The sequence below is a fragment of the Mus musculus genome, chromosome 3 (genome assembly GCF_000001635.26).
Source record: "Mus musculus strain C57BL/6J chromosome 3, GRCm38.p6 C57BL/6J".
Taxonomy (NCBI): Eukaryota; Metazoa; Chordata; class Mammalia; order Rodentia; family Muridae; genus Mus; species Mus musculus.
The window spans coordinates 147,105,013-147,120,814 of record NC_000069.6 but is presented as its reverse complement, the minus strand read 5'-3'; the positions used below and the strand labels follow the sequence as shown (position 1 = coordinate 147,120,814).

The following is a 15,802-nucleotide window of genomic DNA, read 5'->3' as shown; positions in this document are numbered from 1 at the left end:
GAAGAAAGCAAATACCTTTAAAGCTTCAATTGTAGATGTGATATCCTGAGAACCTGGTACCGATTTGCATATGAGCTTCCCATTACACCACTGGGTTCTTCAGCTCTCGGATTGGAAAACCTGAGCCAAAATGCATTTACATTTTCAGAACATGCACTGCCCAAACCTGGGGTCGGGGTGGGGGTGAGGGTGGGGGTGGGACGGAGGAGGTGGTTCTGGTGTGCAAGAAGACAGACATAGGGTTGCATTCACAGTTCTACTTAGTGGAGCTTTTTCTGGATCCATAGAATGACAGACCCTGGAAATGGCATTTGTCCCAGTAGGGACTCTAAAATTGTGCTGCAGGTATTACTTATGTTAGGAGGGTTGCAATTAACACACCAGATGTGCGGAGAAAAGGGACCTTCTTTATTTTCAATAAATGGTAGACTCTATCTCACAAGCCTTCACCCTACTGGGTGGCCCCTGGGGTTAGGACACAGGGAACAATGGGTGATTAACAATCTTCAGCCACTCAAGTGACATAGCCTCTTTGGGATATTTTATTTTTCAGTAAATTTTCCTAAAGGAACTGCTTTTCTCTTCCTATTCTTGCAACAAATGATGCTTCACTAGAAGAGATAAACTCAGAACGCATGATTTGGTGTTGGGGGCAAAACTGGATCTCGACCGCTGTCCACACCACTCACTGTCCTAGTTTTTAATGTTTCCTTGCTGGGTGTACTTTTGTATTCATCTTTGAAATGAGCAGGTATACTTGACATAGTTCTTGGAGAGCCACGTCATCTCCTAGGTGACTGACTCTAAACTTGTATTTCATTAATGTCACTGAAGTCTACAGCCTTAGTTTGGAAAGCTCCCAATGTTTTGTTCTGTTTTGTTTTGTTTAGGTCAGACCTCCGTGCATGTCTTATTATCTTTTGTCCTATTTATTTCAACTTATCACTTGATCACCATCCTGTACAACAGAAGATGTGCTCATCTTTGTCTCCTCAATCAATAGGATATTCCCTTGATCATTGACTTAGTTCAGGCAGTTGTAACACATTGCCATAGACTAGAATAAATTATTTCTTATACTTAAAGAATCTGAGAAGTCCAAAACTCAAGGTGACAGTCAATGCGATTCCTGGTGAAGTGTCTCTTTCTTTTGTCTGCTTATGACTCTTTCCTCATTGTGTTTTCTAAATGGAGAGGGAAGAAATTGAAGGAAGGAAGCAGGGAAGGGAGGGAGGGAGGGAGGGAGGGAGGGAGGGAGGGAGGGAGGGAGGGAGGGAGGGAGGGAGGAAGAGAGAGAGAAAGAGAGAGAGAGAGAGAGAGAGAGAGAGAGAGAGAGGAGGCATTTCACTTTCTATGACATTACCCCCATAACATACTTGATTTTCAAGGACCACATTTCAGAATCCCATGTGAATAGAGATTAAATTTCCGACATATGAATAGCAGGGCGGGGGGGGGGAGGGTCAGTAAATGATAATGATAATTTTTTTCTTTGTTCTGAAAAGCACATTCTCAGCAGGGGAGAGGGGGTGGGGTGGGGGGCTTGGAGGGGAAACCAGGAAGGGGGATAACATTTGAAATGTTAATAAATAAAATAACCAATACAAAATAAAAGAAATCCACATCCTGCAACCCATATTTCTCAGGTGTCAGATGTTACTGTGGTCTGTCATGCTCAGTAACAGAGGTAGAAGAGCTTAAAGGACACAAGATTATTGCGAGAGTAAACTACATTTTTTTACTGGCTTCAAAATATTATCCCCTTTATCAGTCATTAAAATTAAAAGACTACTTTTTTTTTCGTTTTTCTCTTTGATTGTTTGGTTGCTCGGTTGGTTTCGTTTTAGAGATAAGGAAACAGCTTTGGCTATCCTGGAACTCTTTGTAGACTAGGCTGGCCGAATGCTGACAGAACTCCATCTGCCTCAGCCTCCTGAATGCTGAGATCAAAAAAAAAAAAAAAAAAAAAAAAAAAAAAAAAAAAAAAAAAAAAAGCCCTACCACTCAAAGCTGAAAGACTTTTCTTAAGGTTCAAAGTTAAGCCATCAGCACCTGTCAGGCCCCAGTGGTGGTGAAGCCTTTAATCTCAGCCCTCTGGAAGCAAAGGCAGGTGGATTTCTGAGTTCTAGGCCAGCCTCCTCTACGGAGTGAGTTCCAGGACAGCCGGGGCTACACAGAGAAACCCTGTCTAGAGGGGAAAAAACCAGCACATGTAAATGCACTTGATATGAATGCACATGCATGTGTGCACATGCACGTGAGCATACTCCGGGCTCTGTGGCTGTGTGTTTAGAGTCATTAGGTAAAGATCTATAAAGACTTTGAGAGTGTAGCTATTGGAGTCTCAGCCCATGGAAGTAAGACCCTTTTGAATTATTTCGGCCTTCAGCATGTCAAAACTTACAGTGTTTTCCTCACTTGTTAAGGGTAATAGTTCCTTGAAAATAGGCAGGAGCTGTCAGACCGGAGTGCACTCCCTCTCCAGCCTTGCAAACGTCCTCCAGGCCTTCTCAGTGAAATCGCTAATCTCCGGAGACTGACTTCTCAACCTCAGCTGGCCCTGGCCTGGGATAAAATACATGTTTCCCAAGAACACCTCATAATTCAGACTTTACAGCAGAGGTTCCTTCTGGAGTTGCCACATTGAATATTTATTCTGTTCACCCAGACTTCCTTGTAGAGGACAGACATGCCCCCCACCCCCTACCTCCCCACACCCCTGCTACATGGTATGGCTTAAGCTGATGTTTAGACAATCTTTCCTTTTCCCTCTGGAATAAGGTAAGTCTGTGTTTCTCTCTCAAATAGTATCCCAGAAGTTATTTCTCAATACAATCAACCTTCTAGAAACCAAGTAAATGGAATCTCCTACAGAAAATTCCATCTGCTAAATAATTATTTGCCATAAACTTAAAGAGTAAATTGACCTAACATGACACTCATCACATTGTGCTTATAAACAGACCCTTTTATAGCTGGCAGGGGTGGGGGTGGGGAGAGTTGGATGGCAGCTTTGAGTTAGTCACATATTATTTATGAGCTTTGGCCACATAAAACTGGCTAGTAACCTGCTCTCCTCACAACACTTTTATTGCTGATGATTGAGAGATGATTGTAATTGAGTTCGTTTTGTAGCGCGCAGTGCTTTTGGTCAGGAGCTATGTATGCAACTCTAAATCGATGGCTTTGTCATCTCCTCAGCTGGAACCATCTCCTAGGTCAACATGCCTTTTCTGAGAACACAATCCAAGAAGCCATGAGTTGGGAAGAGAACTAGAGTTATGTCCAGCCTTCCTCAGAGAAAGCTTTCTACTTTGCATGAGTTGTTTGGGGTCTTGCTGAAGGGGCTTGGTACTGTGCTGCTTGTATTCAAGTGATAAATTCTGTACTCCAAGATCTGATTGCTCCAAGAAAAGTGGATGCTCAAATGTACCAGCCTTTGTTGTGTAAATTTTGTTCCCCAATTTAAAACCACTGGTTAAACAAAACAGCCAATTACTGGCAGGAATGGAGGGAGGTGGAATTTGAGTTACCAGGTTGGGAGTCACAGGGAGGGACTATCAGGAGAAGGAGAAAGGAGACAGAGGGAGAAGAAGCACGGAGGAGGAGAAGACTGAGAGAGCAGGAGGTCTCCATTAGCCATGATGGACCAGCATCCCAGGCCAGAGTGAAATGTCTCCTCGGAACACCAGACTGCTGGAGCAGACATAACCCAGAGGGTTTCTAAAAGCAAGTATTTCTGGAGCATAGTTGGGGTCGTAGGCAGACCAGTGTTAGAGATTTAGATTAGGGTTAGACCCCCAGTAGTTGTGCAGAGCCTAAGAAATAAAAATCATAATTTGAGTCTCTTTCATTTGAAGCTAGACAGGGTTAAGATTAATAAGTATTATTTTACATGTTGCTTGATCACATGTGGAATGGAAATAGTCTTCATATAGCTAGGAAGATATAGTTAGGTCAGGCAGTGGTGGTGCATGCCTTTAATCCCAGAACTTGGAAGGCAGAGGCAGGTGGATTTCTGAGTTCAAGGCCAGCCTGGTCTACAGAATAAGTTCCAGGACAGCCAGGGCTATACAGAAAAACTCTGCCTCAAAAACAAAACAAAACAAAGAAAGATGTCACTAATTGGAGGCTTTAGTGTCTGCCCACTTTGATTAGAGTGGATTTCAGAACAAACAAGACATCCCTTTATACTCAAAATAGTCACCCTGCAATTGGGGATCCGTGAACGACTACAATTCTACTGTGATGCAATCAGTGTCTGAGAACCAAGAATAGGGTACAACAAAGGAGGTTTTCTCAGAGGAAATGGGAACCCTCCATACCGTGTATGGAACCCAACCACATTGTTTTCTGTTTCTTTTGATCATAAATCCTTGCTCTGTCCCACTCCTGCCCCTCTCTCCTTCTTCCTCGCCTCACCACCCCCTGGTATTGTTCTGAATGTAATTTTAATTTCAGTTCAAAACCAGTTTTTCTCTTTTCCAATCCTTCTTAATTGTTTTTGAAGTTACTATGGAACCACAATGTAGTAGAATCCATGAGAAACAATGGGATCTCAAATGAGATGTTGTTTTGCATCCGAGGCTGGCAGCGACAATCGCTCCTCTGGTCATGTGGTTTCTGGCACGTTCTATAGCACAAGGCACACACTGGTCTCTCACTGTTCTTCTTCGGTTTACTCATATTTAATATTTGACAGTGCCAAGTTTGATGGATTCGGATTACAGGCTTTAAAATGCAATTTTAAAATGACTAAATATATACATCTTTATCGTATAGAAAGTGTAAATAATTTGTACTTAGGCAAACAACCTGGGAACACACTTGTTTGCTTAGCTGCCATCTTCCTGATGTGATTTGCAGAAACCAATTCAAATTAGCTATAAAAAAAAAATAAAAGAAGACTTAACGCAACTGTCATCATCTGCTGAATCTGGTGCTCAGACGCTGTCATCCATGCTCTTTCTTGCTCCCACCTTCCCTCTCTTCACCCCTCAGTGTCTTGACTCTGCTGTCTCACTGCGCATAATGGAAAAATAGCCCCCAAAACCAGACTCAAAGCTTGTCATCATTACAGAAGTCACAGCACAGAGATGAGAGGAGTATTCTCCAAATATATTCTTCCAAGTTCTTAAGGATGATTCCCGCTAAATCATGTGTGTTCCTTGAAGAGCAGAAAGGAGTTTACCTGTTAAGCCAAATGAACTACACGTCCACTATCAAGCCGGGGCAGACACCTCCTCTCAGACATCATCTCTACCTGTTTGGCCATAACAATTTCTGAAAGAATAAAAGGCTGAATAAACAACATAAGAGATAATTTCTCTTAAGGAGAAAAGATCGAATGTGATACATATTTCTGCTCTGTTAGCTGGGGCACAAGAGTCTTGAGTGTGCCCAACTTTACTGCTACCTGACTTTATTATCATGCCCTATCAGTGGGAGTCAGCATGTGGATCGTCTATTCTGTCTTCTTACTTCAGCTCAGGGGGTGGAGCTAACAGAAGGCAAACATGAAGCACAGGCTCAAACTGAAACAAGACTTTTCAACTCTGTATAGAAATGACACCAAAAATTTAGAGAAACCCTACCTGGGAAGAGATCTCTGTAGGATACACTTGGACAGCCACTGGAGGTTAGAAGTGAGTCACACCTAAGTCCCCTGTACAAATCCAAGGCAGGTATACACCAACTAGAAGAACATCTTCACTAGATATGTAAATATCCACATATCAGCCCTCCAGCTACAGTTTTGCTTTTTAAGGGAATTGTGGGGCAATGAAAACAGGTACATGGAACAATGGGGACTTGCAGAATATAAACCCAGAGAAAGATCAAAAAGTACAGATTATTTAGTGGGCAGAAGAGTGAAAGCTACATCTTTATTTTCTTCTTTTTATTCCCCCAAAGTCCATGTAACAGTCTCGTTGTAAAAAAAAAAAAAGATTTAAAAAATATATCAAAGACAACACAAAACCACAAGAAACAGTTCTGCAACAGGAATTTTACTAAGATCTGAGAACAAAGTAATAAATAAGGAAAGGTCTTCTCAAGGAACAGGGCTCCATAGGGAAGACAGCCCCTTCCACAGACAACTGGGGGTGCTACACTAAAGGTCTGCACAAAGTGCGAGTAGAACCTGTAACATAGTGTATGTCTCTATTGCCAGCAATTATGTTGTTACAGATAGATTCTGCTGGTATCAACACTGGTTTCCTTTACATTTTAAATAACCCTGCTAAGAGTATCACTTTAATCAGGATTGACACTTCTTCCTAGATGGTGTGAATAAATCAACCTGATCCTCCTTCCAAGAACAAGCATGTGAAAAGACAGAGTTGACTCAGAACTGGATGAGCAAGGATAAGGGAAAAGAGAATGTCCAGTCTTTAGGAATTTAGAAACAGAGTCTGACTTTCTCTGAGAGACCAATTGGAGCTTGGGATAGCTCCAAACAGCCATGCTTCCTCCTGCAAAGCATGAGGCATGCTCTCTCAGGACTGAGAAACACTTGGGACTGTACGATGGACAACTGGACAACGTAGTAAGTTTGGCAGTATTTGAGCTTATTGGGATGAGTGGAATGAACTTTATAATATATATTTTCTACCTTCCTTAACAGTATGACTAGGCATATGGGTGCTCAAGGTCTGGTGGAAGGGCAAGGTTCAGATGGACCCACAAAGGCTACTCTTCAATAAAGGGACACATACCTACTGCACCGGCTACCTTTCCATTCTTACAATGAAGCACTGAGATAACTAACTCGCAAGAGCCAAGGCTTGTTTGAACTCTCAGTTTTAGATGCTCCAGCCCCCGATGAGTTAGATCTATTCCTTTGGCTCCTCATGACAGTGTATGATAACAATGCAAGGAATGTGCAGTAGTGCAAGCTGGGTAGTTCATCAGACTTTTCAGTCTTTTCAGCAAAGAGGTTTAGCCAGGATTTCACAATCCCAAGTACTGGCATGCCTGCCATAATAGGCCGAGGTTCTCCCGTAAGACTCCACATCTCAAGTTTCTTCCACTTTCTAATAGGGCCACCCCAAGGACCCAGACATTAAAACAGGAACTTCTTGAGGACTTGCAACATCCAAATTGTAGCACCCGTGGAGATAACTAAACAGAGTTTGGCAACATTGAGTAAAAAGTCAAATTTCCTGCCATATCCAGGGATCCATCCCATAATTAGCCTCCAAACGATGACGCCATTGCATACACTAGCAAGCCTTTGTTGCAAGGACGGTGATATAGCTGTCCCTTGTGAGACTAGGCCGGGGCCTAGCAAACACAGAAGTGGATGCTCACAGTCAACTATTGGATGGATCACAGGGCCCTCAATGAAGGAGCTAGAGAAAGTATCCAAGGAGCTAAAGAGATCTGCAACCCTATTGGTGGAACAACATTATGAACTAACCAGTACCCCAGAGCTCTTGACTCTAGCTGCATATGTATCAAAAGATGACCTAGGGAGGCGGCGCCATCTTCGGCTCCAGACAACTGGCCACCTTCCTGGTGAGTGCACAAGGATCCGCCAGCTGGAGAGGTTTGTGCCTCAGGCCCCGGGGCGGCAGGAGCCTCCTTGGCTCCAGGACTCCGCGGAGGGCAGGCTGCACGGGTGACGGTGTGGAAAACAGAGGCCAGCCGTTTCTGGGTCAGGCGAGAGCCAGAGAGCTTCTGAGGTGGCGCCATCTTCGGCTCCAGACAACCGGCCACCTTCCTGGCCAAAGCAACACATCTTCTGGGAAAGATACTGTTTTGGGCCTTCATCTTCAGCCAGGAGGAGGTCCAAACACCAGATAACTGTGCACCTTCCCTTAAAGAGGAGAGCTTGCCTGCAGAGACTGCTCTGACCACTGAAACTCAGAGGAGAGAGCTAGTCTCCCACGTCTGCTGATAGAGGGTAACAAAATCAACAGAGGAACAATCTCTAAACAAAGACAACTATAACAACTAACTCCAGAGATTGCCAGATGGCAAAAGGTAAACGTAAGAATCCTACTAACAGGAACCAAGACCACTCACCATCATCAGAACCCAGCACTCCCACTTCGCCCAGTCCAGGGCATCCTAACACACCTGAAAAGGTAGACCTGGATTTAAAAGCATTTCTCATGATGATGGTAGAGGACATAAAGAAGGAATTTAATAACTCACTTAAAGAAATACAGGAGAACACTGCTAAAGAGTTACAAGTCCTTAAAGAAAAACAGGAAAACACAACCAAACAGGTAGAAGTCCTTATAGAAAAACAGGAAAACACATCCAAACAGGTGATAGAAATGAACAAAACCATACTAGACCTAAAAAGGGAAGTAGACACAATAAAGAAAACCCAAAGTGAGGCAACGCTGGAGATAGAAACCCTAGGAAAGAAATCTGGAACCATAGATGCCAGCATCAGCAACAGAATACAAGAGATGGAAGAGAGAATATCAAGTGCAGAAGATTCCATAGAGAACATCAGCACAACAATCAAAGAAAATGGAAAATGCAAAAAGATCCTAACTCAAAACATCCAGGAAATCCAGGACACAATGAGAAGACCAAACCTACGCATAATAGGAGTGGATGAGAATGAAGATTTTCAACTCAAAGGACCAGCAAACATCTTCAACAAAATTATTGAAGAAAACTTCCCAAATCTAAAGAAAGAGATGCCCATGAACATACAAGAAGCCTACAGAACTTCAAATAGACTGGACCAGAAAAGAAATTCCTCCCGACACATAATAATCAGAACATCAAATGCACTAAATAAAGATAGAATACTAAAAGCAGTAAGGGAAAAAGGTCAAGTAACATATAAAGGCAAGCCTATCAGAATTACACCAGATTTTTCACCAGAGACTATGAAAGCCAGAAGAGCCTGGACAGATGTTATACAGACACTAAGAGAACACAAATTCCAGCCCAGACTACTATACCCAGCCAAACTCTCAATTACCATAGATGGAGAAACCAAAGTATTCCACGACAAAACTAAATTCACCCATTATATCTCCATGAATCCAGCCCTTCAAAGGATAATAACAGAAAAAAACCAATACAAGGACGGGAAGCACGCCCTAGAAAAAACAAGAAGATAATCCCTCAACAAAACTAAAAGAAGACAGCCACAAGAACAGAATGCCAACTTTAACAACAAAAATAAAAGGAAGCAACAATTACTTTTCCTTAATATCTCTTAATGTCAATGGTCTCAACTCCCCAATAAAAAGACATAGACTAACAGACTGACAACACAAACAGGACCCAACATTCTGCTGCTTACAGGAAACCCATCTCAGGGAAAAAGACAGACACTACCTCAGAGTGAAAGGCTGAAAAACAATTTTCCAAGCAAATGGTCTGAAGAAACAAGCTGGAGTAGCCATTTTAATATCAGATAAAATCGACTTCCAACCCAATGTTATCAAAAATGACAAGGAGGGACACTTCATACTCATCAAAGGTAAAATCCTCCAAGAGGAACTCACAATTCTGAATATCTATGCTCCAAATGCACGGGCAGCCACATTCATTAAAGACACTTTAGTAAAGCTCAAAGCACAAGTTGCACCTCACATAATAATAGTGGGAGACTTCAACACACCACTTTCATCAATGGACAGATCGTGGAAACAGAAACTAAACAGGGACACAGTGAAACTAACAGAAGTTATGAAACAAATGGACCTGACAGATATCTACAGAACATTTTATCCTAAAACAAAAGGATATACCTTCTTCTCAGCACCTCACAGGTCCTTCTCCAAAACTGACCATATAATTGGTCACAAAACAGGCCTCAACAGATACAAAAATATTGAAATTGTCTCATGTATCCTATCAGACCACCATGGCCTAAGACTGATCTTCAATAACAACATAAATAATGGAAAGCCAACATTCACGTGGAAACTGAACAACACTCTTCTCAATGATACCTTGGTCAAGGAGGAATAAAGAAAGAAATTAAAGACTTTTTAGAGTTTAATGAAAATGAAGCCACAACGTACCCAAACCTATGGGACACAATGAAAGCATTTCTAAGAGGGAAACTCATAGCTCTGAGTGCCTCCAAGAAGAAACGGGAGAGAGCATATACTAGCAGCTTGACAACACATCTAAAAGCTCTACAAAAAAAGGAAGCAAATTCACCCAAGAGGAGTAGACGGCAGGAAATAATCAAACTCAGGGGTGAAATCAACCAAGTGGAAATAAGAAGAACTATTCAAAGAATTAACCAAACGAGGAGTTGATTCTTTGAGAAAATCAACAAGATAGATAAACCCTTAGCTAGACTCACTAAAGGGCACAGGGACAAAATCCTAATTAACAAAATCAGAAATGAAAAGGGAAACATAACAACAGATCCTGAAGAAATCCAAAACACCATCAGATCCTTCTACAAAAGGCTATACTCAAAAAAACTGGAAAACCTGGACAAAATGGACAAATTTCTGGACAGATACCAGGTACAAAAGTTGAATCAGGATCAAGTTGACCATCTAAACAGTCCCATATCACCTAAGAAATAGAAGCAGTTATTAATAGTCTCCCAGCCAAAAAAAGCCCAGGACCAGACGGGTTTAGTGCAGAGTTCTATCAGACCTTCAAAGAAGATCTAATTCCAGTTCTGCACAAACTATTTCACAAAATAGAAGTAGAAGGTACTCTACCCAACTCATTTTATGAAGCCACTATTACTCTGATACCTAAACCACAGAAAGACCCAACAAAGATAGAAAACTTCAGACCAATTTCTCTTATGAATATCGATGCAAAAATCCTCAATAAAATTCTCGCTAACCGAATCGAAGAACATATTAAAGCAATCATCCATCCTGACCAAGTAGGTTTTATTCCAGGGATGCAGGAATGGTTTAATATACGAAAATCCATCAATGTAATCCATTATATAAACAAACTCAAAGACAAAAACCACATGATCATCTCGTTAGATGCAGAAAAAGCATTTGACAAGATCCAACACCCATTCATGATAAAAGTCTTGGAAAGATAAGGAATTCAAGGTCCATGCCTAAACATGATAAAAGCAATCTACAGCAAACCAGTAGCCAACATCAAAGTAAATGGAGAGAAGCTGGAAGCAATCCCACTAAAATCAGGGACTAGACAAGGCTGCCCACTTTCTCCCTACCTTTTCAGCATAGTACTTGAAGTATTAGCCAGAGCAATTCGACAACAAAAGGAGATCAAGGGGATACAAATTGGAAAAGAGGAAGTCAAAATATCACTTTTTGCAGATGATATGATAGTATACATAAGTGACCCTAAAAATTCTACCAGAGAACTCCTAAACCTGATAATCAGCTTCGGTGAAGTAGCTGGATATAAAATAAACTCAAACAAGTCAATGGCCTTTCTCTATACAAAGAATAAACAGGCTGAGAAAGAAATTAGGGAAACAACACCCTTCTCAATAGTCACAAATAATATAAAATATCTTGGCGTGACTCTAACTAAGAAAGTGAAAGATCTGTATGATAAAAACTTCAAATCTCTGAAGAAAGAAATTAAACAAGATCTCAGAAAATGGAAAGATCTCCCATGCTCATGGATTGGCAGGATCAACATTGTAAAAATGGCTATCTAGCCAAAAGCAATCTACAGATTCAATGCAATCCCCATCAAAATTCCAACTCAATTCTTCAACAAATTAGAAGGAGCAATTTGCAAATTCATCTGGAATAACAAAAAACCTAGGATAGCAAAAAGTCTTCTCAAGGATAAAAGAACCTCTGGTGGAATCACCATGCCTGACCTAAAGCTTTACTACAGAGCAATTGTGATAAAAACTGCATGGTACTGGTATAGAGACAGACAAGTAGACCAATGGAATAGAATTGAAGACCCAGAAATGAACCCACACACCTATGGTCACTTGATCTTCGACAAGGGAGCTAAAACCCTCCAGTGGAAGAAAGACAGCATTTTCAACAATTGGTGCTGGCACAACTGGTTGTTATCGTGTAGAAGAATGCGAATCGATCCATACCTATCTCCTTGTACTAAGGTCAAATCTAAGTGGATCAAGGAACTTCACATAAAACCAGAGACACTGAAACTTATAGAGGAGAAAGTGGGGAAAAGCCTTGAAGATATGGGCACAGGGGAAAAATTCCTGAACAGAACAGCAATGGCTTGTACTGTAAGATCGAGAATTGACAAATGGGACCTAATGAAACTCCAAAGTTTCTGCAAGGCAAAAGACACCGTCAGTAAGACAAAAAGACCACCAACAGATTGGGAAAGGATCTTTACCTATCCTAAATCAGATAGGGGACTAATATCCAACATATATAAAGAACTCAAGAAGGTGGACTTCAGAAAATCAAATAACCCCATTAAAAAATGGGGCTCAGAACTGAACAAAGAATTCTCACCTGAGGAATACCCAATGGCAGAGAAGCACCTGAAAAAATGTTCAACATCCTTAATCATCAGGGAAATGCAAATCAAAACAACCCTGAGATTCTACCTCACACCAGTCAGAATGGCTAAGATCAAAAATTCAGGTGACAGCAGATGCTGGCGTGGATGTGGAGAAAGAGGAACACTCCTCCATTGTTGGTGGGATTGCAGGCTTGTACAACCACTCTGGAAATCAGTCTGGCGGTTCCTCAGAAAATTGGACATAGTACTACCGGAGGATCCAGCAATACCTCTCCTGGGCATATATCCAGAAGATGCCCCAACTAGTAAGAAGGACACATGCTCCACTATGTTCATAGCAGCCTTATTTATAATAGCCAGAAGCTGGAAAGAACCCAGATGCCCCTCAACAGAGGAATGGATACAGAAAATGTGGTACATCTACACAATGGAGTACTACTCAGCTATTAAAAAGAATGAATTTATGAAATTCCTAGCCAAATGGATGGACCTGGAGGGCATCATCCTGAGTGAGGTAACACATTCACAAAGGAACTCACACAATATGTACTCACTGATAAGTGGATATTAGCCCCAAACATAGGATACCCAAGATATAAGATACAATTTGCTAAACAAATGAAACTCAAGAAGAATGAAGACTGAAGTGTGGACACTATGCCCCTCCTTAGAATTGGGAACAAAACACCCATGGAAGAAGTTACAGAGACAAAGTTTGGAGCTGAGATGAAAGGATGGATCATGAAGAGACTGCCATATCCAGGGATCCACCCCATAATCAGCATCCAAACGCTGACACCATTGCATACACTAGCAATATTTTGTTGAAAGGACCCAGATGTAGCTGTCTCTTGTGAGACTATGCCGGGGCCTAGCAAACACAGAAGTGGATGCTCACAGTCAGCTAATGGATAGACCACAGGGCTCCCAATGGAGGAGCTAGAGAAAGTAGCCAAGGAGCTAAAGGGATCTGCAACCCTATAGGTGGAACAACATTATGAACTAACCAGTACCCCGGAGCTCTTGACTCTAGCTGCATATGTATCAAAAGATGGTCTAGTCGGCCATCACTGGAAAAAGAGGCCCATTGGACTTGCAACCTTTATATGCCCCAGTACAGGGGAACACCAGGGCCAAAAAGGGGGAGTGGGTGGGTAGGGGAGTGGGGGTGGGTGGGTATGGGGGACTTTTGGTATAGCATTGGAAATGTAAATGAGCTAAATACCTAATAAAAATGGAAAAAAATAAAGATGACCTAGTTGGCCATCACTGGAAAGAGAGGCCCATTGGTCAGGCAAACTTTATATGCCCCAGTACAGGGGAACGCCAGGGCCCAAAAATGGGAATGGTGGGTAGGGGAGTGTGGGGGGAGGGTATGGGGGACTTTTGGGATAGCATTGGAAATGTAATTGAAGAAAATGTGTAATAAAAAATTATGTACAAAAAAAAGTCAAATTTCAAGCTCCTATTAATAAGGTGAACTTGAATCCTCAGAATAGACATGGAGTTAAATCTGTATATTCTGAGAGTGCTGTAATGAGTTCTAAGCACACTGAGAAGTCACATGTCTGGGTACAGAATACAACAGCAAAACATCCTGGAATAAAGAGTGGGTCTCGTCACATCTTGTGAATCTTTCTAAGTACCAGGATTTTCCTGTTGGCATGAAGAACTGGAAAGGACCATGAACACATGCTAAGAGAAGACACTTTACCATGCTTTGTGCATGAGGATAAGCCATATTGGTTCTTAATGGCATGAAGTAATCCAGATTATACTGAAGAACTACCAACAAATTATCATTTCTGTGAACAGGGATGCAAGGTCAGAAGTGGGCCTGGTAGTTAGTCTTTACATTTCACTGTAACACCTAATGAGTTGTGTCAGCACATGATGAGCATACAGCTAAAGTGCCAAGAAGAGAAGCATGCCAGAGACAGTGAAAAATGTACTCTCTACTCCTAATAAAGAAACATCAAAGAAGGAAAGAGAAAGATATAATTCCCCTCCCCCTTCCTCCCTGGATCTTCAATGTCTGGATGGAATTACTAGAACTGACACTGGTCAAAGATCTTGGAACTAGCTTACAGATTAATTTAGCACAGAGATGAAGAACAGCTGAGATACTGCCTGAGACATGGAGTTGGATCCCTTATAGACCCAGTTACCTCAGTAATAAATGTCTGAAAGAACAACTTGAGTGGAGGAAGAAATGTGGTCCATGGGTTCATAGGCCATCGTACAAGGTCAACTGGTTGTACTGCTTTGGGACTAAGGCCAGGCCAAACATCATGGAGGAGATCAGGTACCCAAACAAATGCAGCTCACCTCACTGCAGAGAAGAAGCAGACAAAATACATCTTTCAGGACACTCTCCCAGTGACCTACTTGGTCCAGCTAGGTGCTACCTCCTGCTTTTCCTCATCTTCCGTTTATGCCACCATGTAATGAATTTACCAAATGATAACACAGATTGATTAGATCAGAACCTTGGAATCCAATTAATTTCTTAAATCCCATTGGCTGATGAGCAGTCCCACAACCAATGAACCTGTGAGAGACAATTCATCTTCAAAGTATACTTCTTAGGTAAGCTTCAGTATTGCTTAGGCCAGTTTTCTGATGTTTGCTGCCCAAAGCACTTAAAAAAAACAAAGACATGACTGCTTAGTTGTGATTACTCCACTGCTTACAACAGCTGGCATGCTATGGTTCAGTTGGGACACTGAACTCCTACCTATTGTCTACCCTATACTAAAGCACTATCATTCCAAGCAAGCTTGTTAGACTACCCCTCTGCTTAGCCAACTCCATGGACTTCCTGTCTTTTGTAGAGGAAACCCTCTACATGACAGGGCAGATCCTTCTGGAACTGTATTGAACCTTTAATCCCATCAGCTTTCCTTCCCTCTGCCCCATGCATCTGTCACATGAACCACGGTTTCCTTCACTGCCACACTCCATTAGCCTTCTTGGTGTCCCCAAGACTGCAAACATGGAGCTTGCATTGCCTGTAATTCCTGCATTAGCTTCTTTCTTATTGTTGTGACAAAAATGCCTGGAAAAAGAACTATGTAGAGAATGGGTTTGTTTGGGCTCCCGGTTTGAGGGAACAGCCCACCTTAGCAGAGAAAGCAGGAAGCGTCCCATCACATGGCATCCTCAATCAGGAAGCAGAGAGGCAGATGCTCTGTGGTTCTCGCTCTCTCCACTGTACTCAGCCCATGATCACAGTCCATGAGTGGGGCTTGTTTGAGTTGCTCTTCCCATCTCAGTTAACCCAAACAAGAAATATTTTACAGACATGTCCAGCAGTTTGTCCCCTAAGTGACTCTAGGTCCTGGAAAGTTGGCAATAGTATTAACTCCCGTAATGGCCTTCCCCCTCCATTCTCTCT

General features: G+C 42.0%; 1 long non-coding RNA gene across 3 annotated transcripts in view; it reads right to left on the bottom strand.

The window, feature by feature from the left end:
• The window catches only part of Gm29771, a 63,286-nt gene that overhangs the window by 38,566 nt on the left and 8,918 nt on the right, over positions 1 to 15,802 (bottom strand). Inside the window, exon 4 of one of the 3 annotated variants that reach the window (XR_001784029.2) lies at positions 14,450 to 14,737. The exons of the other annotated variants lie outside the window; for them this stretch is intronic. This is a non-coding gene — a long non-coding RNA (predicted gene, 29771). Of the gene's footprint in view, positions 1 to 14,449; positions 14,738 to 15,802 lie in introns of those variants that run through there. 3 annotated transcript variants of the gene reach the window in all.